Raw genomic sequence first — 10,701 nt, forward strand, 5'->3', positions numbered from 1 at the left:
TATATATGTTTAAAATACGGTATTAAATAGTCTAGGGAGGTAATAGGTACTCATGAAAGTTTAGTATCGCAACAGCAAATCCGACCAAAGTTGGGATATTTTTCAAACCCTTATCCCCAAAATTAATGTTAAAAAATAGGTAAAAATTTAGAGGAGAACCAAAAATGCACCAATATTGCAAACATGAGGGACTATTAGTGCTTCATGTGAAAACTCAAGAATGACTTTGAGTCTTAACCCAAAGATGATGGGACTATTTTGGGCCTTCTCTCAGAGATATAATATCACAAGCATAAAACCTTTCTTTATTTTCTTCTGTCTTTTTTTGTTTGATTTATAGAAGACAATTGATCAATATATAGTTGTAACTTTTCGAATAGAGACTAATACCTAATTATCGTGAGATGGATGGGACTCCTTACACTCTTAATATCTTGTTAAGAACGTCACCTTAAAAAATTAAACCTTATAATTCATAATCTAAATTCCGACAATCATTATGGAATAGCAAAAACTCATATTCAAAGATATATAAGTCAATAAAAAAAGACGGTGAAAGTCTCAGTGACCACCACAAAGAGACTCTTGCTCATACTTTAGCTTTATTCGAAAATATGATGGACCTTCTTAAAGAAAAGAACGTATTAACTACTCCCTCCGTTTCAAAAAGATTGGTCTGGTTTGAATTGGCACAAAATTTAAGAAATTAAAGAAGACTTTTAAATCTTGTGGTCCTAAATTAAAGTTATGTCAAATGTATAAAATTGCCCTTAATCTTGTGGTCTTAAATATGCCACGTGGAAAGCAAAAAGTAAAATGTTACCAAAAAAGGAAAGAGGTCATTTTTTTGAAACTGACTAAAAAGGAAAGGAGGTCATTCTTTGTGAAACGGGGGAGTATTAAATATTGAACCGAATAAGAAAAAAAAAAGTATAAAGTTGTCTCCCTCTTAATGATGAAAACACCTTTGGATGCTGGCAGAATCTAACCGTTGGTTTATCTAACTATATAGTAATCATTGTCTTCCCTACAATTTTTTCTACTTTAACCCCTTTTTTTTCCAATCATAATCAAATTCTCTAATTCACGTGTCTTAATTTGACAAAATATAAATTTAAAATTTTTTTCTTAAATTTTATAATTTTAAATTAAAAATATATATAATTGTTTAAATTTTGTGATCTTAAATCTATTATTGAATAACTTACTAAATAACAAAAGATACACTCCTTTTAAAATAAATCGAAAAAGAAAGTAAGAAGTAATTTTTTTCAACAAAAAATTAAATTTGAAAAACAAATGGTACTGTATATACTTTAAATTTTGTGGGTTCCATGACATATCCAAAGTAGGGACTAGTAATCAAATTCCATAGAATATGCCATTGATTCTGCTTTCTCTTTTTCTTTGTCTAGGATACTTTTCTTGTCATATACATATATCAAGAAATTAGGAAACACTCATATTGTTAACCGATAAAATCACATATTGATAGTTGAAAATAGAGTAAATGGCCAAAAACATCTTTTAATTATACCTCAAATTCAAACTACATCCTTATATTATTATTGTGAACAAATAATATTTCTGAACTATTTTGAAAGTTACAAGTTACATCCCTCCTTAATTTTCTGTCAAAAATCTAATGACCATCTCCTAATGAAAAGAGATTTTGTCCCCTCACCGTCTTCTTAAACATAGAGCAAACATTTTCTTTGCTAGAAGGATTTGTGAATGAATTTGAAATGTTATTTGTGGAGCTTTTTTTCCTACGTCTATTAGACAAGTCATTTTTTTCATATTTTAATAACTTGTTTTCTTAGATAAAATATTTTTCAAAAACTTTGGCCAATTAAATATAAAAATTTGAAAATATATTTTAAAAAATTGTTTAGTTCAAATCCTTCTATTTCAATATCACATAAATTTTTTTATGTCCAAAGACAAATGTGCAAGGTTTACATCTGAATTTTATGTGTAAAGTCTTCATTTAATTAGTTGAGAGTATAGGAAATTTGGTGAAAGTTGTTGGAGGAGTAACGTACCAATTAGAAAATGAGAAAATAAAGCAAACTCGGAGTAGCATAGGATCAATGATTCTTGATAGGAAAGCTAATGACATAATAACAGTCTCAGTAAAATAAAAAAAAAAGGGACAAACTAAAGTTGAACAAGTCTCAAGTTATTAATCTTTAGGCCTTAATTAATATTCCTACAATAATGCTAGCCATAGAATACCTATTCATATGATTACTAGTTTACTACTTGATAGAGAAGATCAGTGAGTGGGCAAAATTGTATGCATTTATCGGAAAGTCGTGTGCTTCTAGTTAAAGTGGTTAGTTTCTTGATAGAAAGTTAATAGAAGGATGTAACTTGGCAATTTTTTTAGATAGTTGAAGGATGTTTTTTGTTCAATGTAATGACACAAGGATGTAGTTTGAGTTTGAGGTATAGTTAAGAGATGTTTTTAGCCATTTACTCATTGAAAATATTAAGAAATTATATAAAGGTAGAGATATACTTAATATAGTGACACCTTTCGAGGAAATTAAACAATGTCTCTTTAACACAATTACACAAATCGAACAAACAATATTATATTATGTTAGGTATATTTTTAGGTTAGTTAAACCCAACAAATTGATATCAAAGTCGGTGGTCTTACATGACTAGTACGTAGATGACTATGCGTGATAGCTAGTGTGAGACTTAGAGCCCGTTTAGATTGGCTTAAAAGTTGGTCAAATCTACTTTTAAGTCAGTTTTTTATTTTTGAAAAATATTTGACAAATATAAAAAATAACTTATAATAAGTCAAAAATGACTTAAAATAAGTTAGGAAGTGTTTGACAAGATAAAAAATGACTTATAATAAGTTTAAAATGACTTAAAATAAGTCAGAAACCAAAAGTAGGTCTCCCCCTACTTTTTTATTTTTGACTTAAAAGTTATTTCATTTTGACTTTTTATTTTTGACTTAAAAATTACTTTTTTTAAGCCAATCCAAACAGGCTCTTAGATTCATGTTTTTATGCTTAAGGTAGCTTGAAGATGCATACACATGAAAAGCTAACTCTAGGCATCAATGATCATAAATGTTCGATCATGTGAGTGACACACTGTGAATTTCAAAAATTGATTTGAAGATAATAGTAATCTATGAGTCGTGTAAAACTTAGTTGCATGTTGATGGACCGTGTGAAACTTAATTTGACAAAAAATTATTAAGGAAAGAGAAATAGATCATTGGGGGGGGGGGGGGGCGATCTAACTTAAACTAGATAAAACTTAATTGATGTATTTATAAATGATTGAAAAAAGACATAAAGTTACCACTGAAGTTGTTTCAAATTTTCAAAAAGACATCTTAACTTTGCGGGTGTCCTATTACCCTATTGAATAACTTCACAATAATATGTATACCCCATTTTTCACCCAATACCACTTATACAAAAATATTTGTAAGTCACGCAATAGTAGTCACTTGACTCGTATTAAAAGTAATTTTTAATTATTTTTATTTGATTTCTTTGCTTTTCTTTTTCTCTTTCTTCTTCGCCTCAACCTCTGTTCTTCTGTCATTCCTTTCATGGCGATGAATAGTCGCCAAACCCGTTGTGGCGAGACATAATTTTTCGGTAGCACTATCAATTATTTGTCAAACTACCACAAATTAATTTATTTATGAAAATAAATATCGTCAAATAATCAAAATCTAAATACTCAAAATATCACCAAATCAAAATCTGACATTTAAATTGTTTTATTTAAAAATATTATTTGGACTGGTTTATGAGTCGCCACTTAATTTTTTAAGAAAAATCAAGAAAACTATTGTTTTTCAAAAAGACTAAAAACAGAAATCTATTGAAAACTTAAAAAAAGGGTTCGAGGTTCTTATTAATATTCTAGGAAGGCTTTTAAGGCACCTAGAATATCCGCTAATGCGGTTATCCGACGATTAACTATTTTGGCTAAATTTTATTCGACTTAACTTTAACTTGCAAAAATTGAACTATTTGATAGTTGGAACTATTTTTTAAGGGGAAATATTGAAATGTTATCTAAGTGAAATATTTTGTGAATTTATTTATTTATTATTTAAGTGAAGTAAAAGACGAATAATTTAGTTAAGTGATAAATTCAGATTGCGTGTCTTTTGGGGATTTTGAATTTTTAAAACCTCAAGATTAAATAACAGATATCGGCAAGTAAGCAAACACAATAAAGCAAAGAGGGAAAGAGTATTTGGGCCCAAGTTTGGTTTTTCTGTCCGCCTGGACCAACACTTGGGCCTAATTTCATTTTGGGCCAAAAGCCCGATTCTTGTCACCTGTCCAAGATTTCTAGCGAGATAGTAATAAGTAAAATAACAAGGGGGGTTTAGGCCTCAAAATAACAAAATACAACTTATAAAATAAGGAATGGGTCTTTTGAACCCCCTTTCTCCCATTTTCGTATACACTTAGCGTGTAGAAATCCGCATAAACTCTAATCCATGTTCGTCAAATTGTAAAGGACCTGTTCTTCAAATTCATTGACCCGGTTGACTCGATAAATTTTGGGCCTCTATGGCCCATTCGAAATATGAAGTGGGGAGAGATGGAGTCCAAGAGGACTCGTAAGGTGTTACATGCCACAAAAAAAATGATAAGGATTAATATTTGAGAATAATATCTCAACATATGCCTCTGACTGACAGCAAAGATTAATCAGTTGTAAAGTAGTAGATGCATCAAAATGAATACAGTGTGCACAAGGGATCACTCATTAATACAATATGGATAAACATCAAGTGAAAAAACAAGATTGGTCTACCACTGTTCTTGTTTCTTTTCCTTTTGACATTTAGTGTCATTATTTTTATATTGAAAAATGGCAACCGTATTTCCTACAAGTGTAGCAACTATACTTTTTTTTATTTTTTATTATCATTTATTATTATTTTCGAAAAAAGGGCACCATAATCCAAATTTATTAGCTATATAATAAGTTCAAAGGTCTGGCCACAAATTTTAAAACACAACTTAAATCAAATTGTTCATTGTGGCTATAAAATGTCATTCTTCCTAGCAGATTTAACACAATCATCAAGTAACTCCTTCGTTCCAACATGGAGGATTTAATGACCTTATGCAAATATTGACTATAGCCGTATTTAAACAGAGGTAAAAATTCTGAGAACAATCATCCTACGAAGCCCCTTAAGATTTCAAACGAAAATCGGGTTATATCTTATTAAAGAACAAAATATGATTGAGTGAAACCTAAACCTTAAAAGTTGGAATTTAATGAACAAATACCAATATAATATAATGCAAAGTAATATAAATAAACAAACCTTTTTCCCTCTAACATACAGAAATGGCAACTAGACAAATAAATAGAAGTCATGTTCTTTGTATAGTTGAGCAAGATGACAGTGAGATCCTACGACATTAACATAAACTAAGAATATCGAACATGAACCAAACCAACATGTAATACCAACAAAGAATCACAGAAAAAATAAAAATAAAATAAAAAAATAAAAATACATGATCTCTAGACACGAGTAGGAAAGGAACTTATAACGCTTTGCACTTCCGCACACAAAGAAAGGGAGGGATAGTCATTCAAAAGAGAGCGAGACAAGTAGAAATAATCTTTAACAACTAGTAAAACCGATCAAAGCATCATGAGACCACACATTAGATTTAACAAGTCATAAAATGCAGTAAGACCGCGAAGGCTTTCAAAAGAAAAAAAAAGAAAAAAAAGAAGATAAAACTAAGCCATTGGGATAAAAATGCTACTACACCACACCTATTTAATTAGCCACATCGTTCGACTTTAAACCCTTAGACCTATGTGAATAACGACATTAATAATAATAGACTCAAATGAAGAACAATCGCCACTAGAAGGATTTAAAGATCAGGAGACATATTCGGTGTTCAAAACAAGAATAAGGAAGACAAAGAAATAAACTACCCAAAGATCAAATATAGAATCAATGAGACCAAAGCCAAGAAGACAAACACCGAACATTGGAACTAAATCACAAAGCAGCATAAGAAATATAAGCACAACATAATCGAATTATCCGAAACCTCAACCACAATCAACAGCTACGTGATTAACCACAAAATGGCGATTTTCTAACATCAACCGAATGAGATAGGGGAAGAGATGAAGGGATAGAGAAGTGTTACCTTCTTCCGGGCAGCGATACTAGGACAACAATAAGCTGGAATGGCGACCTTCACCACGTGAAATCCGAACACGAACAATAACCGCAAGAATATCGAATCCAAGACACTAAAACAGATCCCTCCCCTGTTCCCCTTGAACTATATTTAATAGGTATTAGTTATATATTTTTATTTTTATATTTTGGATGCCCTTAGTAAGGAAAATTTCCAATTCCAAAAAAAATAATCTACTTTTGATACTGAAACAGTAAGAAATATATAGGAGGAAGCTAGGGTTCAATTTTTTGAGGGGGAAAGGGTTGAAAATCCGGATAGAAAAGGTCCAATTCGAAATTTGAATCCTCAAAAATCTTTCACCCTTTTGAACAAACACCCTTTTATGAGGTTTTCGCCCCATTCCGAAAGAGGAAAGGGGGAAAAACGCGTGCTCTGTCCTGTTGTGACATTAATTGGAGAGAGATGTTGAGGAAGGAGACAAAGAGGAGCAGAGTACTGCTCCGTGTTCTGCTCTTCCGTGTGTTGTTCCGTGTTCATGCCGTGAATCGATAAACGTTGGGGAGTCGTTTGGGTCACTGTTGGATTGTCGTTTTGTCGAGGACGTGAAGACTCTGTGTGGTTTCCGTCTATTGACGTCAGTAGCTGCTGTTTGAAGCGTTGAAAGAAGAAAAACAAAATGGGAACAATGGATTGCTGTTTGTAATGTATTGATAGTGGGCCGGGTATTTGATGAGAAAGAATGGGCTGACATCTGGAAATTTGGGAAATCAAAATGGGTTGAAGAACAAAAGAGGAATTGGGTTTCTGGTTGTGGGCTGGAAAACGAATTGGGCCAAAAGGTGGCCCAATTTTTGGCTCTTAAAATGGGTTGAAGGAAATGTTGAGAAGTGGCTACAATTGCAATTACATAAGATTACAATTATAACCGAACGAAGTTAAAAACCTAGCCGACTTGAACTTAATTGGTGAATTCGGCCAAAGTTAAATAAGATAAATTAATACTAATTAATTAACAAGCTTCTTAACCTTAACGAAATAGAATAATTAATTTAATTATAAACTAATTAACTCAAAATATAAACCATTATATAACTAAACTAATTAACCAAATATTTAAGTAGAACTAAAATCTTTTTGAGATAATTTTCGAATATTCATAAAATGCACTAATTATATACGTGATTATATATAAACATATTATTGTTTAAAAGTACAAAAGTGACAAACTACTTTAAAATAACTTTCAAAATATACATACATATATATATATATATATACATATTTTTTTGAAATTTTACAAGGCTAATTATTTTAAATCATTTGAAAATTAAGAAGCTCAAAAACTAATTATTACCGGGGAGGGTCAAAATTGGGTGTCAACAACTGTCCCTCGTTTTACTTGGATTGATGGAAGAAATTCGAGAAAAATGAAATTGACGAATCCAATTTTGCCCGACCAAATCTTCATCTATTGGAAAAGTAATTTGGTACGGACTTTAGGAGTTATGGCCGAACCCTGAAAATGGATTTCCTACATATCTCAGGCTATATGAGAATTCAGGCCACTTGTAGTTCGATACGCTCGATTTGACGCAAGATTTTGAAAGAATTCAAAAGTCATTTCGATATAGGATTATGAAGAGATCAGGATGCTCGAGAATAAGATTTGAGAGAGAATGTTGGAATACAGCCGAGTTTTCAACATTTATCCTGCCTACATATCCCTCAACTCGGGAAATCAGGCTACTTGTAGTTCGACTCTATCGGTTGAAAAAGAAATCTATTATGCAAGATAACCTTTGGTTCTGGAGAAGTGACAAAGTAGGTCGAGTAAGAAAAAGAGGCTTGCAACCTCTTAGCCATGAATGTGGCGCGCTTCACACCCATAATTAATAACTCTCACGCACATAATTTCCAAAGCTCTTGGTGCATTGTTACTCAGATTAGAAAAATGCCTCCGGTGAACCCAAAATTTCCGGATGCGAAACTGAAACAAGGAAACCTAAAGAAAAACCCACATGCCTTTTGATAGGGGTGTGGTTTGATTGTGGTGGAAGTCGCTCCTCTGCTCGCGTCCTAAGAGTTTGACACTCCTCTTTGGACTATGTCCCAGTTCGCTGCTAAGAAAAAGTTCCACGTTGTGCTGCATCCTTTTTGATGTCGTCCGCACCTGTGGTTGTTTTGGAGAATTCATCCTTTCGGATGCTCTCGACAAAGACTGAGATAAAACTCATTAGCATGAAAATGCAATTCAAATGGGAGACAATGTCTGTTACCGTGTTGACACTTAATTGCTCTTCTTGAATATATGGCGTCAACTCCATTGGGTTTGACGCAAAGCAAATAAAGCTAGTGTTTCATATTTGCAATATAATCTTCAATGTACTCTTCCTTTGATGTCAAAGTGACAGAATAAGCTGATGTAATATGTTGATAGTTCTCTTGACGTCGTTGTTGATAATTCTCTTGATGTCATTTTGTAAAGAAAAAATGATGCAGTCGATGTTGATCTTCTTGTGATAGGTAAATCTTTCTCTTACATAACTTCTTTTTCGCGATGCATAAATCATTCTCTTGCTCTGCATGAATCTCTTTCTTGCGTTGCATGACTTCTTTCTCTTGCTATGCATGTCTTCTTTACTTTGCTATGCATGAATCATTTTCTTGCGATGTATGACTCCTTCTCTTGATATGCATGAATCTTTCTCTTGCAATGCGTGATTTCCTTCTCTTGCAATGCATGAATCTTTTCTCGCGATGCATGACTTCTTTTTCGCGATGCATGATTCTTTCTCTTGTTATGCATGAATCTTTTCTCGTGATGCATGACTTGTTTTCCGCGATGCATGAATCTTTTCTCTTGCAATGCATGATTTCTTTCTCTTGCTATGCACAAATATTTTTTCTCGCGATGCATGAATTCTTTTTTTTTTCTTTTTTCGATGCATGATTTCTTTCTCTTCTGATGATGCCATCCCTGGTACCAAACGAAGATAATGCTTCACCGAGCAACATAGGCGATCTTCTGGGTATCTTCTGGGACGGCGGTATCGTCTCAATCGACAACATAAATAAAAATGACCCTCGGAGTAGTGGTATTATCTTATTTGACAATACGATATAAATGACTCTCCGGGTAGTGATATCGTCTCATTTGACAATACAATATAAATAACTTTCAGGGTAAGAATATTATTATATCTGATAATATAATGCAGATAAATATCTTCCAAGTATCTTTAGTTCCTGGAAAATAATAATATTTCTCTCTTCAAGGTTTTCATTTGTCTCATCTCCAAACATAATTACATGTTCATTATGAACCTTGCTTTGCTGAGTATTTGAATAAAGTAATGCTACTAATATTCCCAATTCTTAGTATGAGCAGCATAAAATATTTCCTGCATCCACAGAAAAGTTGTCAATTTGGGGAGCTCTTCGCCCTTTTGACTTTTCCATATCCATTGAATGGAGGAATATGTCGATTTTGAGGTAGACCTATAAGCCTGTATCCACAAAAAAATTGTTAGTTTAAGAGTGGATTGATCTGTGTCGATCTTTTCGGTTGTCTGCTCCTTGTTTTGCTATCTCCGATCTCCCGCTTCTTGATAGATAAGACAAAATATTTTTATGCAAAATAATTGAAACATGGAGGAAACGTTATAAGGAAAATGGATTTTCAAAAGTAGTATTTGGAAAAAGTCACTGCCAAGTGTCATGTCAAGTTGAGCTTAATGAACACCATTTAGATGTGATGTCTCGAGATCTATCTGATTACTTGCTGGAAGTATTCAAAGTTGTTCCAAACTGCCGACGAGCCTGTTGAAATTTTTGAGGTCATTGTCAAAACAATTTGTCCTAGTAAACTGTCTCGGTGTATCTTTAACCGTGGGTGATCAAATCACGGAATTTTTGAGATCCCCTCATAAATTCTGTCCCAGTTGCGAACTTCGAGGTAACTTCAGTCTCGACTTTGTTGGAGAGATCTCTTTCTCGAGAATTTTTTGAGTCCCTCTCAAAAATTCTATCCCAGTTTCTATTGTAAAGAGAAATAGAAATCTTACGGGAGATATGACCGAGCTGTTGTGGCGCCTACGTATCCCGTTGAGGCAGGAATCAGGTCAAACGTAGTTCCCCTCTCGAGGATTAACAAAAAAAAGAAATTTATAAAGAAACCGACCGAGGCCGACATAGGCCGCTTACGTATCTCATTCTTGAGAATTCAGGTCGAACGTAGTGCAGATACAAAGAAAAATATTTAAAAGGGGATGTCGACATAGGCCGCCTACGTATCTCATTCTTGAGAATTCAGGTCAGACGTAGTTCATTGCAAGGGAAATATATTTAAAAGGGGATAAAAGAGTGTCCGAGGCCGACAAAGGCCGCCTACGTATCTCATTCTTGAGAATTCAAGTCAAACGTAGTTCATTACAAGAGGGATAAGATTCTAAACATAGACGATTACAAGCAAATAGAACGATTACAAGGAAATAACAGAAATACAAAC

Source organism: Solanum tuberosum, unplaced genomic scaffold (genome assembly GCF_000226075.1).
Source record: "Solanum tuberosum cultivar DM 1-3 516 R44 unplaced genomic scaffold, SolTub_3.0 scf00118, whole genome shotgun sequence".
Lineage (NCBI taxonomy): Eukaryota > Viridiplantae > Streptophyta > Magnoliopsida > Solanales > Solanaceae > Solanum > Solanum tuberosum.